The sequence below is a fragment of the Mya arenaria genome, chromosome 6, assembly GCF_026914265.1.
Source record: "Mya arenaria isolate MELC-2E11 chromosome 6, ASM2691426v1".
Taxonomy (NCBI): Eukaryota; Metazoa; Mollusca; class Bivalvia; order Myida; family Myidae; genus Mya; species Mya arenaria.
Genome location: NC_069127.1, coordinates 79,767,922 through 79,786,157, shown reverse-complemented (window position 1 = coordinate 79,786,157; position 18,236 = coordinate 79,767,922). Strand labels below are relative to the sequence as shown.

The window sequence follows — 18,236 nt, the reverse complement described above, 5'->3', positions numbered from 1 at the left end:
GTGTTGGTGGTGCCCCATTTTTGGACTGTCGTTCTTGCCCCCCCAGGCCTTTTTTCCTGGAACAGCCCTTAGTGACATGAGATAGAAGTGACTTCAATCTCCGGTCTAGGTGAAGAAACATAGTGAGAAACAAGATATTCGAAAGCGCTTTGTGAGAGAACTCTTGGTTCTTGAACGTGATTGGTGAAAAGCACTGATACACATGATACAACTTTCCAGGGATTTACCAGTACTGAGTAAGCCATTTTCCCAGTTCTTTGACCCCCAGAAAAAAACTCTTGCACAGAGCTTTCATTGCGGTTAAGTTTCAATTTTGAAGTTACAAAATATCAAGATTATTGGTCTTGCCAGCTCGTAATGTAGGTCACAATGTCAGCATTCGAGAAAGAATACATTGAGACGATTTGCAGTGACCTTGACCCGGGTCCATATCTCTAAGGTCAAGGTCACACGAGACATTTAAAGGTCAGAAAACACATGCTCATGTCCGCACTATTACTTATGCATTGATGGATTACCATATTACTTGGTACAGATGTTGTCCTCATTGAGACGATGTGCAGTGACCTTGACCCGGGTCCATACCTCAAAGGTCAAGGTCACACGAGACTTAAAGATCAGTGTACACATGCTTGTGTCCGGGCTTTAACTTACATATGCATTGATGGATTTCCATATTACTTGGTACAAATGTTGTCCTCATTTAGACGATGTGCAGTGACCTTGACCCGGCTCCATACCTCAAAGGTCAAGGTCACACAAGACATTTAAAGGTCGGAGTACACATGCTCGTGTCCGCGCTATAACTTACTTATGCAGTCCGCGCTATAACTTACTTATGCATTGATGGATTACTATATTACTTGGTAGAAATGTTGTCCTCATTGAGACGATGTGCAGTGACCTTGACTCGGGTCCATACCTCAAAGGTCAAGGTCACACGAGACATTTAAAGGCCAGAGTACACATGCTGTTTTAGCCAAAATAACATTGACATTGATCTTACCTACCCAACACAAAATATGAACAAGAGATGTTTGTCAAACATTATGCCCCCCCTGAGCGCCATGTTTTCAGGATTATATGGACAATTGAATGAAATATGCATGGACCAAAATGACAGCTGATTTGTTGCCATTAAGGCAGTTTTAAGATTATGACCATTAAAGTGTGAGGATAGATTGTGTTATGACCATGACCTTTGACTCTATGAACTCAAAATCCAGAGTCATCAGCTGGTCACCAGAAACCTAAATGTCAAGTTCGAGGGCCATGGGTGCAGGCATTGTCAAGTTATCACACAGACACGTTTTTTTCGTTCAAGGTCACTGTGACCTTGACCTTTGACCCAATGACCCCTTAAATCATAAGAGGTCATCTACAAGTCAGATGCAACTCCAAGTCAAGTTAAAAGGCCATGGGTTATGGCATTGTTGAGTTAACACTCGGACAACCTTTTACCATTCAAGATCACTGTGACCTTGACCTTTGGCTCTATGAATCCTAAAATCAATAAGGGTGATCTACTGGTCAGGCTTAACATCCATGTCAAGTTTAATGATCATAGGTTCAGGCATTGTTGAGTTATCAGTGGGAGAAGATTTGTTAACTTTTTTGCGTTAAAGGTTATTGTGACATTGACCTTGACCTGATGACCCCCAAAGTCGATAGGGGTCATCTACCGGGCAGGCCCAACCTTCATGTCAAGTTTGATGACCATAGGTCCAGGAATTGTCGAGTTCGCTTTCAAGGTCACTGTGACCTTGACTTTTGACCCCTAAAATCAATAGTGGTAATCTACTGGTCAGGCCCAATCTCCATGTCAAGTTTGAGGGCCATAGGTGCAGGCATTGTTGAGTTATCACTCGGACAACCTTTTATCATTCAAGGTTACTGTGACCTTGACCTTTGGCCCAATGACCCCTAAAATCAATAGGGACCATCTTCTGGCCAGGCCCAACCTCTAAGTCAAGTTTGAGGGCCATGGGTGCAGGCATTGTCGAGTTATCACTCGGATAACCTTTTACCATTCCAGGTCACTGTGACCTTGACCTTTAGCCCAATGACCCCTAAAAACCATAGGGGTCATCTCCTGGTCAGGCCAATTCTCCAGGTCAAGTTTGAGGGCCATGGGTGCAGGCATTGTCGAGTTATCACTCGGACAACCTTTTACCATTCAAGGTGACTGTGACCTTGACCTTTGGCCAGATGACCCCCAAAAACAAAAGGGGTCATGTACTGGTCAGGCCCAATTCCAAGTCAAGTTTGGGGGCCATGGGTGCAGGCATTGTCAAGTTATCACACAGAAAACCTTTAACCATTCAAGGTGACTGTTACCTTGACCTTTGGCCCGATGACCCCCAAAAACAATAGGGGTCTTCTACTGGTCAGGCCCAACCTCTCAAAGTCAATTATGAGGGCCATGGGTGCGGGCATTGTGGAATTATCACTCGGACAACCTTTTACCATTCAAGGTCACTGTGAACTTGACCTTTGACCCGATGAGCCCCAAAAACAATAGGGGTCAGCTACTGGTCAGGCCCAACCTCCAAGTCAAGTTTGAGGGCCATGGGTGCAGGCATTGTCAAGTTATCACTCGGACGACCTTTTACCATTCAAGGTAACTGTGACCTTGACCTTTGGCCTGATGACCCCCAAAAACAATAGGGGTCATCTACTGGTCAGGCCCAACCTCCATGTCAAGTTTGAGGGCCATGGGTGCAGGCATTGTTGAGTTATCACTCGGACAAGCTTTAAAATTATTTTACCATTAAAGGTCACTGTGACTTTGACCTTTGACCCGATGACCCCCAAAATCAATAGGGGTCGTCTACTGGTCAGGCCAAACCTTCATGTGAAGTTTGATGACCATACGTCCAGGAATTGTTGAGTTATCACTCGGACAAGCTTTGGTCTACCGACGGACCGACCCACCGACCGACCGACATACCGACATGCCTGTGCAAAGCAATATACCCCTCTTCTTCGAAGGGGGGCATAATAATTTTAACAAATATCCTTTTATAATATGTTCATATATCCATATATATTTAGGCTAGCAATCAAACAATTTGTACAATTTTGGTCAGATTCTCCGTACCAGTCAGGTTGCGAGAAAAACAAAATGTACTAAAAAACAACGGCGGGGGATATAGCCGTCCTTTGGACTGCCCTGTAATACTTTGACACGACAAAGGCTACATTTTTTTCTGCCAAGTTTCATGTGACTGCCAAAAGCCCAAAACCCGTGTACCCACTCTCCAAAACCCTTTAAATCCGTTCGACGCCATTTGCCACGTTTTCTGTTCAAACCCTTGTGAATCCTCTCGACGCTATTTGCTACGTTTTCTGCCTAAACCCTTGTGAATCCTCTCGACGCTAATTTACATGTTTTCTGTCCAAACCCTTGTGAATCCTCTCGACGCCATTTGCCACGTTTTCTACTTAAACCCTTGTGAATCCTCTCAACGCTATTTGCCACGTTTTCTGCCCAAACCCTTGTGAATCCTCTCGACGCCATTTGCCACGTTTTCTGTCCAAACCCTTGTGAATCCTCTCGACGCTATTTGACACTATTGACGAATTATGTTACTTATTAAGTGGAATTCGAAAACCATAACTACATAACCAGTAACTGATAGAAGTCAAAAATGTATTTATAGATACATGTAAGTGGTAACACGAATCTTATCTAGTTAACCAGTTATTAACGTATTATGTTATTTATTAAGTGGAATTCGCTAACCATAACTAGTTAACCTGTGTAAAGGTAATAGGTGGCAGTTCTGAGCACTTTCAAGCCTTTTTTTGTCTTATGATATTTATTTTACCAAAAAAGAATTGAGAATGTTAACTAGATAGCTAGATAAATAATCGCTAAAATTTAGTGGTTAACAGGAAACAATTCGCAACGCCACCAGGTCATCTTACGGCAGTAATACGCCACCATATAAACTTCATACCGCTTGCATACTGCACTTAAGCTAACTACATGTACGTCTATACGACACAAAGCACTGTTTTGAAAGAATGAGCAGGAACATTTAGCGCTGGGATAAAAAGAAATGATCGTCATAAATGACTGTATTATGACGTAATTGTATGTCGCGTGACTACTATAAAAATCAAAGCACATATCACAGCAGAAGACGCGGACTGTTGAAACGTGCATTTACCGTACGTGTTCACGGAAAAAACTCATGCACGAAGCAGACCGGAAGCAAGCATCCGCGCACCTGGCCGTGGCCACTGTCGGCACCGGCTCCCCTGAGTCCACGCTCTTGGAGTATTGGTTGAAATTGAGTGAAATTCCGACCACTGAACAAGTGCAGTGCACCAGTATGTTTAAAAATGATGCTGTCACCGTCATCATTGCATGCCAAAACTGTGGGAAATACCATTTAAACATTAAAAGACAGGTGTACTGGCAATACTACGCGGATCTCCTCATATGTTGAGGAAAGAATTAACTGCCTTTGGGTTGTTTTGCGATGCAATGCATCTCAGTACCTTTCAGTTTAAAAGAGTTGAGTGTGTTCTTCCATAAAAAGAAAATACCGTAAATTATTTTCATTTCAGTGTTTACTAATGCTATTAGGTATACCAGGTTGTTCAAATATACAGTCAGGTTATATTTTGTTTTCACAATGTGAGCTTTTTAACCCATTGGTGTTGCATTGTAATGCGTTAAAATTTAAACCCTTTTTATACGTCAGTTTGAACATGACAACTCATCGTTGCAATTAGCGTGCTGTGATTTATTATTGCATATAACATTGATTATGAATGACCAAACCTACCTACCAGCCAGGAAAGAAATACACCATGGTAATTTCCTTGATTCAATGTATTTGAGGTCTTCACAGCATAAGCTTCCCGGCAATGTTAACCTAATGACAAAAGTTCATTTTATACACTTGCAATAGATTATTGATAAATTAGAAGTAGCAGTAGAAGTAGCAGTAGCAATAGCAGTAAAAGTAGCAGTAGAAGTAGCAGTAGTAGTAGTAGTAGTAGTAGAAGTAGAGGTAATATAGTACTTAGTAGTAGTAGCAGCAGCAGCAGCAGCAGCAGTTATTGAAAAAGTGGCAACAACAGCAATAGAACCAGCAGCGACATTAGTAACAGGTGTAGCAACATCATCATATACATTATCATAGTTGTAGAAATAAGAGTAGTATTATCAACAGCAATCACTTTTGTAGTATTGAGTTGCAAAGATCGTGGGAAACCATTATTTCACAGAAAAAGAGTCACATCTTTCAAAGAATAATGACCGAGGTCGTGAATCTATGGAGGTCAAATTACTTCCTTATATTGGAACACAAGCACTCTGCTCTATCCATCTGAGCTATCTTAAAATTACCTGTAGACTTGTCCACACGACATGTCCGTAATTGGTCCGTTTTTTTCGTTACGTATTTTAGATACATACCTTGTACAATTCGGTGCAATATTTTGAAGTGTAAACAAATTGTTTGGTCAACTACCTAACGTTGGATGTTTTCTACGGCTTTTTTGTTTAATCTATTTATTGTCACGACAAATGATATATCATGGCGTTCAAAAAACATCCTGCTAATAAAAGGTATTGTATTCATTGATGTAGATCTCTGTACTGTACAATACACTAGAAACCGTAAACGCATTCCACAGTGCAAAAGAGGGTGGGAAAGGCCAAAAATTACAACGTTTCACAAGATCATGTTTTATCTAGTTTTGAGGAACAATCGTTTTAGGGAGAAAAACATACATCCTTTGTGGCATATTTTGGGTAATAAGGAAGTGACCACATATTGTGAAAGAAGATTTAATTAGATTACCGTAATTCACCTAAGAGTTCGGACACCTTAAATTAATTATTTTTTCGCTGTCCGAATACATAGAAAATTACCATTTTTACATTTTATTTACATGTTTGTTTAACCTGCCTTTTTTCTTCATGTTTGCATTTTACCACTTATTAATTTATCCGTAGTAATCAATGGTCATAAACTTATTTATTACGCCCATAAGTGTAAATCCTTCGTCAAGTTAATAAAAACACCATTTTATACATGCATTGAACTGAATAAACACATTCTATCGGCTTCAGATCAAAGAGTCACACTGTGTGACGTCACACAACTTACAGTTATACCCACGAGGATCTCGTGGAGAGCATGGACATTGCCATGCAGGATTAATGTATAACTGTACGATTATTGCTTCATACAGTCTATAAGTGTGGTACAAGTTTGAAAGTTTATTGGCAGATCGTTTTACAAACATGTCATGTCTATGTTTTCTTAATCCCTTGATTGCCCTTGTTATTTCTTTAATCCTCCAATAAATATATCACACTTCCTTTTCAACAGGCAATAAATCGTTTAGGATGGGTAACTGTAAGTAACTATTTAACTTGTCACAGTGGTGTATACAGTTAGGTAATCTAGCCAGGCATTGTAAAGATAAAAATCAATAATCTTCTCCTGTGAAACTTAGAAACTGTGAAAGTTATGATTGATGTTCTTTGGGTGTCCGAAAATTAGGTACGCAAAATAAATTATTTTGGAAAATAATTATGGGTGTCCGAATATTTAGAGTGTCCGAACTCTTAGGTGAATTACGGTATGAACGACTTATGCACCAATCAATCGTAACCACGCCCAACCCCCCAGGTGGCCCAGCAGTGCCGAGTGAATGCGGTAGTTTTGTCTTCGCACTAAAATATAGCAGGGAATGGGCCTTATCTAGGGTCCCTGTGGTATGGGTGTTTGGCTGGGATTTTATCATCAGTGCATCCTCGCAGTGCAGAGATTTTACCTGGGCTTGGCTGGACCGAAAGTCAACGTCCCAGCTATTCCATGGACCGGGGAGGCAGGGGGGATGGTGCATTATGGGTATGAGTGACTGGTGCATTATGGGTATGAGTGACTGGTGCATTATGGGTATGAGTGACTGGTGCATTATGGGTATGAGTGACTGGTGCATTATGGGTATGAGTGACTGGTGCATTATGGGTATAAGTGACTGGTGCATTATGGGTATGAGTGACTGGTGCATTATGCTCTGAAGAAGACCATTAAACTAAGTTAAAGAGATTTTTTACAAATATCATATATTGTTGACAAATTATAATCGGACACTGATTAGTGATATTGAAATTGTGCATTGATAGATTTCGGCATGTTTATATTTTTATGTATTTTGTGGGATTTACTCATTAAAAAAAAACATAAAATTGATTCATCATTTCACTACTTTCAAATAATGCTCTTAATAAGGGTGAATTGTGATAAGAAGTCAACGCTAGATAGAGTTTGGATTGAAAGACCATATAGCCTAAATTGGAGAACCATTTGTAATAGGGCCAAAATCTGTGGATCTGAAAATGACAAATGGGTGGGCAACCTACATGTACAGCAGAGATTGGTGAACCAAAAGACTGTACAATCTTTTAATCTGGGGTGTACCATCCATAAATCTTATCTAGGCCGTATGGCCACATTGTTTTTTTAGCTCTATTGGCCAAAGGCCAGAAGAGCTTATGCGTCTGTAAACAATTCCTTGTTAACGCGATACAGTCTTCAGCCATATCCGCCCATGCATGCCTAGATTATGGGCCTTGAAAGTTTTAAAGAAATGCTATTTTTAGCTAACCTAGTTTTAGCCAGGTCTGCATGAGCGAATTCTATTTTTAGCCAAGTTTACATAATTTTATACAAGTTAGTCAAGTCTAGGATTAAGGGAGACAATTTGCTTTTTGGTTCTACACAGAAATGTCTTAAGTTGATCACAAATAATGTTTTTATTAACATAAAAGTGAATATAAATGTATATTATATTTGCTTTCAATATGTGTCTCCTGTGCACCGAAAAATAGTTCAATTTTGAAATGAAACATTTGGCAATTGTAAATTACAATACATTCTTGAAATTTGTTATGTGGTCTATAAAGATGCATAAGGTGAAGTAAATGTAGATTTTTCCCTTATTTGATTCTTGTTTTAATTACAGCAAAAACTTTGTGAGGTAACAATTCATTTTTGGTTTCAAATTTAGACAAAATGTGTTTATTTTTTTTCGTTTTTCTAAAACAACTGAATTATTATGCACATGACTACACACAGGTAACAATTACTGATTATAAAATTCAGAAAAAACATCTGATTTATGCTAGGTTCTTGTCATAAGACACTTTTATAGATCACCCATATTGTTAGAAATGTTTGCAATATTTGGATTTAAGGTCACAATATTTTTTTATTTGTATTTCCTGATACTTTCCCAAACTTATTTCCATGTAATTTGAAGTATTTACTTTCATGTAAAATAGGTGACAATCATGAAAACTGGCGACAATCGATAGTGAACAGTCGATTAGAAACAAGGGGCATGACCACTACCGACTAATTTCCCTTTTCTGGTTAATGCTAGTTAATGTTGAAATGTTAAGGTGTTACTATGTTAAATTATCTAGTAATATTATTATTAAGTCAGTAAGTCACTACAGTACCTTATTACAAATTTTCTTTGTAAATTTAACTGCTAAAGGATTGGTTCTCAATTTCTCATGCTTGTGGTTTAAAAGTGATTTTTAAAACATGTACCTGTTTACTTCTTACCATGTAATAATTTAGTTTTCTCAGTTTTCTGAAAAAAAAGTTCTTGTTAAACATAAAGAATATTCAACTGCTAAGAAATGGATATCTTTCTTTGTGGTTATTTTACACATGTTAACAATACTAAATATAAGACAAAAATTAGAGTCTGTGGTCTCATGTTCTGTAATAGTAACTTGTAAACACTAAAAGATAGTTGCGTTCTGAATAAATAATGTTATTTATACAAAATAATGTACAAACAATATTGGAAAGGAACATCGGTTCTTAAAACTGGTGCATGTACTATATCTGTATGCCTTAAATATGATGACCAAAGCTATTTAAATAATTATTAAATCGATTAATAATGCATCACTGATCGGTTTCATAAACCGATTATCGATAGTATTTTTTCTGTCCAATTCCCAACACTTGGATTTTTTAATTAATAGTTGTGAAGAAACGATTATCGAGTACAATCGATAAATCGTCGCTGACAATGCTATGTCGGCGACAATCGATAGTGGTTGTCCAAAATTGATGTCGCTAATGTTACTTCCGGTAACTACGTATGTTTTTGTGGTAAATCATCGAGTAAATGTAGTTTTTTCTTTCAGGTAAATTCTCGTTGAGTTCATTTTAATAAGAAATGTCATTCTCTTACACAAAATATTAAGATAACTGGCCTGTTCCAGTGTGCATCATTTTGCAGTATAATGTGCAATTATTAAGTACGGTACAATTATTATTATTATTATTATTTACCAAACTTATATAGCGCCCTTTTCATATACACGTTCAAAGGTGCTTTACAACGATATAATCTGATAGCTAACTACAAGCAATATCATTAAAATACTAAGACAGCTTTTGAACAATATTGTACAACATACTAAAAAATATGAAACACAATAAAATGAAATGTGGTATTTAGCTGGTCGACTGAATTAAAAACAATAAATATCAATATCATACAATAAAAAAAATTGTCTAGTGAAACTTTGAAAAAAATTAAAAATGATATTAATATAATTTACGCCCGACATCTAAATTGCATTTATATATTGTATCAATAGTCTAAAACAGTTTACATAGGATATGTAACTGTACTATAACAATGTATGTTATTTGTTGTAATGTTTTTTTTCGTTTAGTTGTTAAACGACAGAAAGGGGTTAATGAAATTTACTTTCTGTTGCAAAAAGCATGTCTATAGCATTACACGTACTGAATCCAGGTTTAACCATTTAAATGCTCGTGATACTATGTATGAATAATCTATTCCTTACTGATATTATGAACTTTCGATTTTTGTTCGATAGTAAATCGAAATGCTTGGTCCGATTCGATTCGATTATCGATAGCAAATGGAGTCAAATTTTCAACCACTAATTAATAGCCACAAATCCCCAGATAAAAAAGTGTGTACATATTGCCTATATTTTTTATCTGTACACAAGGCCTTTTTTTATAAATTGGTTAACAAATTATTTTTTTTAAATGTTGGATGGGTCGTGCGAAAAAAAAGGGTGTACAGTCCCTTTAAAGTCAATATTATTACAAACTTTCAGTTTTAGTGTCACTTTTTATCCTGACAGCAAGAGTGTTCCTATTTGCAACACTATTTCCACATATCGGCCTTACAATGAATATGCCTGTGTCTTCTAATTGCTGGGCACTACTTCTTCTCAAAAGCACACTGTAGCAAATTTCACTGACTCATGCAATTATTTTTTAAATGGAATAAGGAAATGTAAATAATGAAAATGATTTTATATTCAGTAATGCATTCTTTGAAGTTAAGATATTTCTCTGCAGCTTTAACAAAATTTAAGTTACCCAGATTTTGATTACTTGAATAGTAGTCTCCATATAATTTGTTTTACAATTAATGCCCCCTGGGACAAACACAGGACAATATATTTTATAAATAACTCTGGTTTATATGTGATGTGTTACCATTGATACAGGTATCAGCCTTAATGTCAGTTATTACCCCAAAAAATTGTTTAAATGCAGATGGTATGTATGATCTCAGCTCATTGAGGCCGCCATTTTGAAAACAATTTTTAATACTGCATCCCTATAGTGCAAAGGAACAGGCAACAGGTTTTACATCATTTCATGTGCGCAGAAAAAAAAATGATTTACTTTTTTCAATATTTAAAAAAAAAAAAAAAATTACCAAATTTTTTTTATTCTTTTTCCAATTTTTTTTTTGGGGTGTTTTCGAAATAATTTGACGGCGGATCCGTTAACCAATTTATTAAAAAAAAAGGCCCAAATGCTTTATTTTGTTTTGATCAGTAAAACAGTTAAAACGAAATAATGCATAAAAGGCTTATTTTGTTTATTTTTTCACGGTAATGCATGTGAAAACACCTATATTATAACTAGTTTACTCTTCAATATCGAAATTGCAGAGAAAAATACATTTTCAGCATAACTTATATTCTGGTTTTAGTGGGGTGCAAACCAACAGTTAAGGAAAAATTAGACCCACAATGACTCATATACAAACAGAAGGACTAAACCTGCCTTTTGTTAAATCATGCTACTAACGCTATTTAAAATCATGGACAATATTTGAGCATATATATCAACATTTAATGAAGGGTTCCGGTCATCAGTATCTTAGATTTAACACTCCTAGGCCACACTTTACTTCATCATACAAAAAAGTGCATTTTACAAAAGCATGAGCGTTGATTACTAGAAACCATAAAGTTACATTCCCTGTCCTTACTCTTATTTCATCCCCGCCCAACAATTTTTTGGCTAGACCCCCCTCCCCCTTTTCTCTATATCATGCACAACTTTTCTCGCCATTTTCAAAGTATATTTACCATATATATTGTATAAGTTGTACCGTAGTTCATTTTAATATATTTACATTCACACTTCATTCCTTAACACTGGTTGTTGTTTATCAATTGCACTTTATTTCTGTATAAAGTGCAATGACATTTCCCATCGATATCACGTGTGTTTGTTCGATACTTCTGTCCTGTCATTGGGCGCAGTAATACCAAGGGGCGGGGCATATTTACTACGGAACTATTTTTTTTAATGAAATCGTAGTAAAATTATTGGCAACATGCAAAACTGTAATCTGCAGTAAAGCAGTTAAAACAAAATAAGCAACGATAATTTGATTGATTTTAATGTAAATAATTTCATGATGGATGGAACAGTTGAAGAAACGTTTGTGTTTAAAAATGCTGTTAAATGTCACGAAAATGCAAAAACAGTTAGTTCAAAATAACCTCTAGAACGGGTGCTTGTATGACGTCATGAATGACTCCACCCATTTTGAACAGCCCCATTGCATACCATACGGTACTCCAATAAAATGCAACATGTCGAATTTTAATCCTTAAACATTTTTTGTACATTTGTGGTGAGGGCAAAGTCAGAGTTACATCCCTTCACTAAATTTGCCACCAACTTCCACCAAATGCCATGAATTTGGTGACATTTGGTGAAAAATGGGTGGCACTTAGTCGAATATCAAGAATTTCACCTAAATTAAGTACATCCAACTTTTACTGAGTTCAATTATAGCAGTTTGGTGATAAAATTGAACTTAGTTAATTTTTTGGGTGGCGTTTGGTGAAAAAGACTTAGAACTCAGCAAAATTCATCATTAATTATCATCATGGAATTAGAATAGCATTCAGTTGCTGTTCATGCTGCTGCTGCTTTAGCATCCTTACATATGCTACTACTTAAAACTGACTGGTAATACTACTTTTGGGGATTTTTTCCACTACTACTATCACTACATGTCCTACTACTCTTCATCATGTTGCTGGTTCTGTAGATGATGATTATGGTTTTGGTGGTTCTGTTGATGATGATTATGACAGTGGTTGTAGTGGTGATGATTATGATGATTGTGGTGATGGTGGTGGTTGATTTTGATAATAATTGTGGTGTTGTTAAGTGGTTGATTCTGGTGTTGGTGAATATGATGATTGTGGTGGTGGTGGTGCTGCTGATGATGATTATGATGATGATGATGATGATGATGATGATGATGATGATGATGATGATGATGATGATGATGATGATGATGACAACAACAGACAACAACAACAATGTAATGATCATTATCATGATCTAAGTTTTCTGTGTACATGCTTTTTTGATATTTTCCCAAAGGTAAAAGGATCCCATTAATGTTTGTTTTAAGACCTCTGCTGGAAAATTTCCTCAAAATATCTTCTGACAGTTAGTAGCATTTGTGAAACTTGAATAGTGGGAAATTTCTGAGCAGTTTTGTTAAATAAAATGGATTGATTAAAAGGTAACTGTTTTTTTATCATATTAACAACCAAAAAGAGATAACGACTTATCATATTTTTATTTTATTTTACACATATTAGTCTCTTTGTATTTGATAAAAAATTGACTTAAGAGATAAGCTTTATGCATGTGCTGTCAAGTATGATTCAGTTTTATCCAAAAGAATTGACAAATCAGTTTAGAGTTGTACTTTTAAAAGCTTAAACAGTATCATTCAATTTTTACAATGAAGTTGAAAATGTAAAGAGAAATGTTATACACAATTTTTTTTCAGACACAACCTCCCATAAAGATTACAATGAACCTAAGAAAATCCACCAACTGCCACATGGCACTTGGTGGAAAATGTTCCAATACTCCACCAACTGCCACGTTTGGGTGGCATTTTTGTAAAAAAATTGCCACATGGCATTTGATAGAAAAGGTTCCAATACTCCACCAACTGCCATGTTAGGGTGGCATTTGGTGAAAAAAGGTAGAAAATGGTGAAAATTATATCAAAGTCCCATTTTCTGTTTTTCATCATTATACAGCAAGTGCCACCTGTTCCAAAACTCAATCAATAGCCACCCGTTTTCCACGTCCAATTCGTGGCAAATTTAGGAAAGGGATGAACCTTACCGGTATTACCTTACAAGGAAAACTGTGATGCTTCTTATATTGTAGCTTGAATTTATTTAATTCAGAGTTTAGGAGAAACATTTATATACAAGTACATGCATATCAGAAAACTTTTCTGATTGTCAAGTTTTATTCTTCCTGGAATATCATAGTTCCAAGTGTTTGCACAGGTTTCAGGGAAAATGATGTTCCCACCCCTGTCAGAAGAGTGAGCACATATTTAAAGTCAATATTTAATGAAGAATCAGAAGGCTAAAAAGCAGGATGGATATCAGGCTCCATTAATCAATACTCTGTAATTGTGAGGTGATTGGAAATGTCCTCTGGTCCAACCTATATTCATTAAACCAGGGACTCATTGTAACATGATTGATCCATGAAAAGCTGCACTTCCACTCTTGTTTAGTGTGAGGCATAAGTTGTTGATTGTGATGATAATGTTGCTTTCCCATATTTACAATAGCTGGTAGTTTTAGGGCAAGTGGGCTTTTTTTCACTTATAACATCAATTCTTTTCATTAAACTTCATACTTCACCCATGTTCAGAACAACCACATAATTAAGAGACATGAACAATAACATCCTCAATACAGGGTCAATTCTATGTCAGATTTTCAGGGACCCACAGTATAGGGGAGTTTAAAGAGATATGATCGACCCACAGTATAGGGGAGTTTAAAGGGATCCACAGTATAGGGGAGTTTAAAGGGATGCACAATATAGGGGAGTTTAAAGGGACCCACAGTATAGGGTAGTTAACAGGGACCCACAGTATAGGGGAGTTTAAAGGGACGCACAATTTAGGGGACCCACAATATAGGGGAGTTTCAATGTACTCACAGTATTGGGGAGTTTAAAGGGACCCACTGTATAGAGGAGTTTAAAGGGACCCACAATATAGGGGAATTTAAAGGGACCCACAATATAGGGGAGTTTAAAGGGACGAACACTATAGGGGAGTTTAAAGGGACCCACAATTATAATAGGGGAGTTTAAAGGGACCCACACTATAGGGGAGTTTAAAGGGACGCACACATACTATAGGGGAGTTTAAAGGGACCCACAATTATAATAGGGGAGTTTAAAGGGACCCACAGTGTAGGGGAGTTTAAAGGGATATACAGTATAGTGAAGTTTAAAGGGACGCTCAATATAGGGGAGTTTAAAGGGACCCACAATTATAATAGGGGAGTTTAAAGGGACCCACACTATAGGGGAGTTTAAAGGGACCCACAGTATAGGGGAGTTTAAAGGGACCCACAGTATAGGGGAGTTTAAAGAGACCCACAGTATAGGGGAGTTTAAAGGGACCCACAGTATTGGGGAGTTTTAAGGGACCCACAATATAGGGGAGTTTAAAGGGACCCACAGTATTGGGGAGTTTAAAGGAACCCACAGTTTTGGGGAGATTAAGGGGACCAACTGTATAGGGGAATTTAAAGGACCAACAGTATTGGGGAGTTTAAAGGGACCAACTGTATAGGGGAATTTAAAGGGACCCACAGTATTGGGGAGTTTTAAGGGACCCATAATATAGGGGAGTTTAAAGGGACCCACAATATAGGGAAGTTTAAATGTACTCACAGTATTGGGGAGTTTAAAGGGACCCACAGTATAGGGGAGTTTAAAGAGACCATCAGTATTGGGGAGTTTAAAGGGTCCCACAATATAGGGGAGTTTAAAGGGACGCTCAATATAGGGGAGTTTAAAGGGACCCACAATTATAATAAGGGAGTTTAAAGGGACCTACACTATAGGGGAGTTTAAAGGGACCCACAATATAGGGGAGTTTAAAGGGACCCACAATATAGGGGAGTTTAAATGTACTCACAGTATTTGGGAGTTGTAAGGGACCCACAGTATTGGGGAGTTTAAAGGGACCCGAAGTATTGGGCGGTTTAAAGGGACCAACTGTATAGGGGAATTGAAAGGGACCACAGTATTGGGGAGTTTAAAGGGACCCACAATATAGGGGAGTTTAAAGGGACCAACTGTATAGGGGAGTTTTAAGGGACCAACTGTATAGGGGAGTTTAAAGGGACCAACTGTATAGGGGAGTTTAAAGGGACCAACTGTATAGAGGAGTTTAAAGGGACCAACTGTATAGGGGAGTTTAAAGGGACCAACTGTATAGGGGAATTGAAAGGGACCAACAGTATTGGGGAGTTTAAAGGGACCAACTGTATAGGGGAGTTTAATGTACCAACTGTATAGGGGAGTTTAAAGGGACCAACTGTATAGGGGAATTGAAAGGGACCAACTGTATAGGGGAGTTTAAAGGGACCAACAGTATAGGGGAGTTTAAAGGGACCAACTGTATAGTGGAATTGAAAGGGACCAACTGTATAGGGGAGTTTAAAGGGACCAACTGTATAGGGGAGTTTAAAGGGACCAACTGTATAGAGGAGTTTAAAGGGACCAACAGTATTGGGGAGTTTAAAGGGACCAACTGTATAGGGGAGTTTAAAGGGACCAACTGTATAGGGGAATTGAAAGGGACAAACTGTATAGGGGAGTTTAAAGGGACCAACTGTATAGGGGAGTTTAAAGGGACCAACTGTATAGGGGAGTTTAAAGGGACCAACTGTAGAGGGGAATTGAAAGGGACCCACAGTATAGGAGAATTGAAAGGGACCCACAGTATAGGGGAATTGAAAGGGACCCACAGTATAGGGGAGTTAAAAGGGACCCACAGTATTGGGGAGTTTTAAGGGACCCACAATATAGGGGAGTTTAAAGGGACCCACAATATAGGGGAGTTTAAATGTACTCATAGTATTTGGGAGTTTTAAGGGACCCACAGTATTGGGGAGTTTAAAGGGACCCGAAGTATTGGGCGGTTTAAAGGGACCAACTGTAAAGGGAAATTGAAAGGGACCACAGTATTGGGGAGTTTAAAGGGACCCACAATATAGGGGAGTTTAAAGGGACCAACTGTATAGGGGAGTTTAAAGGGACCAACTGTATAGGGGAGTTTAAAGGGACCAACAGTATAGGGGAGTTTAAAGGGACCAACTGTATAGGGGAGTTTAAAGGGACCAACTGTATAGGGGAGTTTAAAGGGACCAACTGTATAGGGGAATTGAAAGGGACCCACAGTATTGGGGAGTTTAAAGGGACCAACTGTATAGGGGAATTTAAAGGACCCACAGTATTGGGGAGTTTAAAGGGACCAACAGTATTGGGGAGTTTAAAGGGACCCACAGTATTGGGGAGTTTAAAGGGACCAACAGTATTGGGGAGTTTAAAGGGACCAACAGTATTGGGCAGTTTAAAGGGACCAACAGTATTGGGGAGTTTAAAGGGACCAACTGTATAGGGGAGTTTAAAGGGTCCCACAATATAGGGGAGTTTAAAGGGACCAACTGTATAGGGGAATTTAAATGACCAACAGTATTGGGGAGTTTAAAGGGACCAACTGTATAGGGGAATTTAAAGGACCCACAGTATTGGGGAGTTTAAATGGACCAACAGTATTGGGGAGGTTAGAGGAACCAGCAGTATTAGGTTGTTTAAAGGAATTCACAATTTAGGGGAGTTTAAGGGATTTGCTTAGAATTAAAAGTACATTCAGTATTATATTTGGACTGAATACATGCATTGTAAATTGTTAGTAGTAGTATAACAAGTCACTGGTAACCCAAACCATGCTTGAAATGTCTGTAAACCATCAGTGTTTATCTTTAAATTCTAAGTTGAGTACATTAATTCCATCACTATTATTACACAATAAAATTGCAGGCTCTTCTGCTAATTTTAAAAAAAATGTTTTCCTGTTTTGATTAGGTTTGCAACAACTGTAATATGAATTTTAAGTGTGTTATTATCAATTCAATGGATAATGCATTTGATACCAATCTCTATACAGATCAATTTCTAAGAGGCCCCATGATGTTAGTTAACATTGATTTCTGAGAGCCCCCATGATATTTGTTAACATTGATTTCCGAGAGGCCCCATGATAATAGTTAACATTGATTTCTGAGAGCCCCATGATATTAGTTGACATTGATTTCCGAGAGGCCCCATGATAATAGTTAACATTGATTTCCGAGAGGCCCCATGATAATAGTTAACATTGATTTCCGAGAGGCCCCATGATAATAGTTAACATTGATTTCTGAGAGGCCCCATGATAATAGTTAACATTGATTTCCGAGAAGCCCCATGATATGAGTTAACATTGATTTCCGAGAGGCCCCATGATATTAGTTAACATTGATTTCTGAGAGGCCCCATGATATTAGTTAACATTGATTTCCGAGAGGCCCCATGATATTAGTTAAAATTGATTTCCAAGAGGCCCCATGATAATAGTTTACATTGATTTCCAAAAGGCCCCATTATATTAGTTAACATTGATTTCCGAAAGGCCACATGATATTAGTTCACATTGATTTCCGAGAGGCCGCATGATATTAGGTGACATTGATTTCCGAGAGATCCCATTATATTAGTTGACATTGATTTCTGAGAGGCCCTCATGACATTAGTTAGCATTGATTTTTCCAGCCGCCGTGATACACGTACTAGTTAATTCTGATTTTTGGGAGGCCCCCATGATATTAGTTTACATTGATTTCAGAAAGGCCTTCAAGATATTAATTAACTTTGATTTCCAAGAGGCTCCCTTGATATTAGTTTGCATTGATTCTTAAAAGTCCCTAAAGGTATTAGTTAACAGAGATTTCTGGAAGGCCTCAATGATTTAAGTTAACTTTG

General features: G+C 37.6%; 1 protein-coding gene across 2 annotated transcripts in view; it reads left to right on the top strand.

The window, feature by feature from the left end:
- The window catches only part of LOC128237443 (transmembrane protein 45B-like), a 38,179-nt gene that overhangs the window by 4,269 nt on the left and 15,674 nt on the right, over window positions 1–18,236 (top strand). Inside the window, exon 1 of one of the 2 annotated variants that reach the window (XM_052952989.1) lies at window positions 5,455–5,587. The exons of the other annotated variant lie outside the window; for it this stretch is intronic. The gene's annotated coding sequence lies outside the window, so the exon portion shown is untranslated. Of the gene's footprint in view, window positions 1–5,454; window positions 5,588–18,236 lie in introns of those variants that run through there. 2 annotated transcript variants of the gene reach the window in all.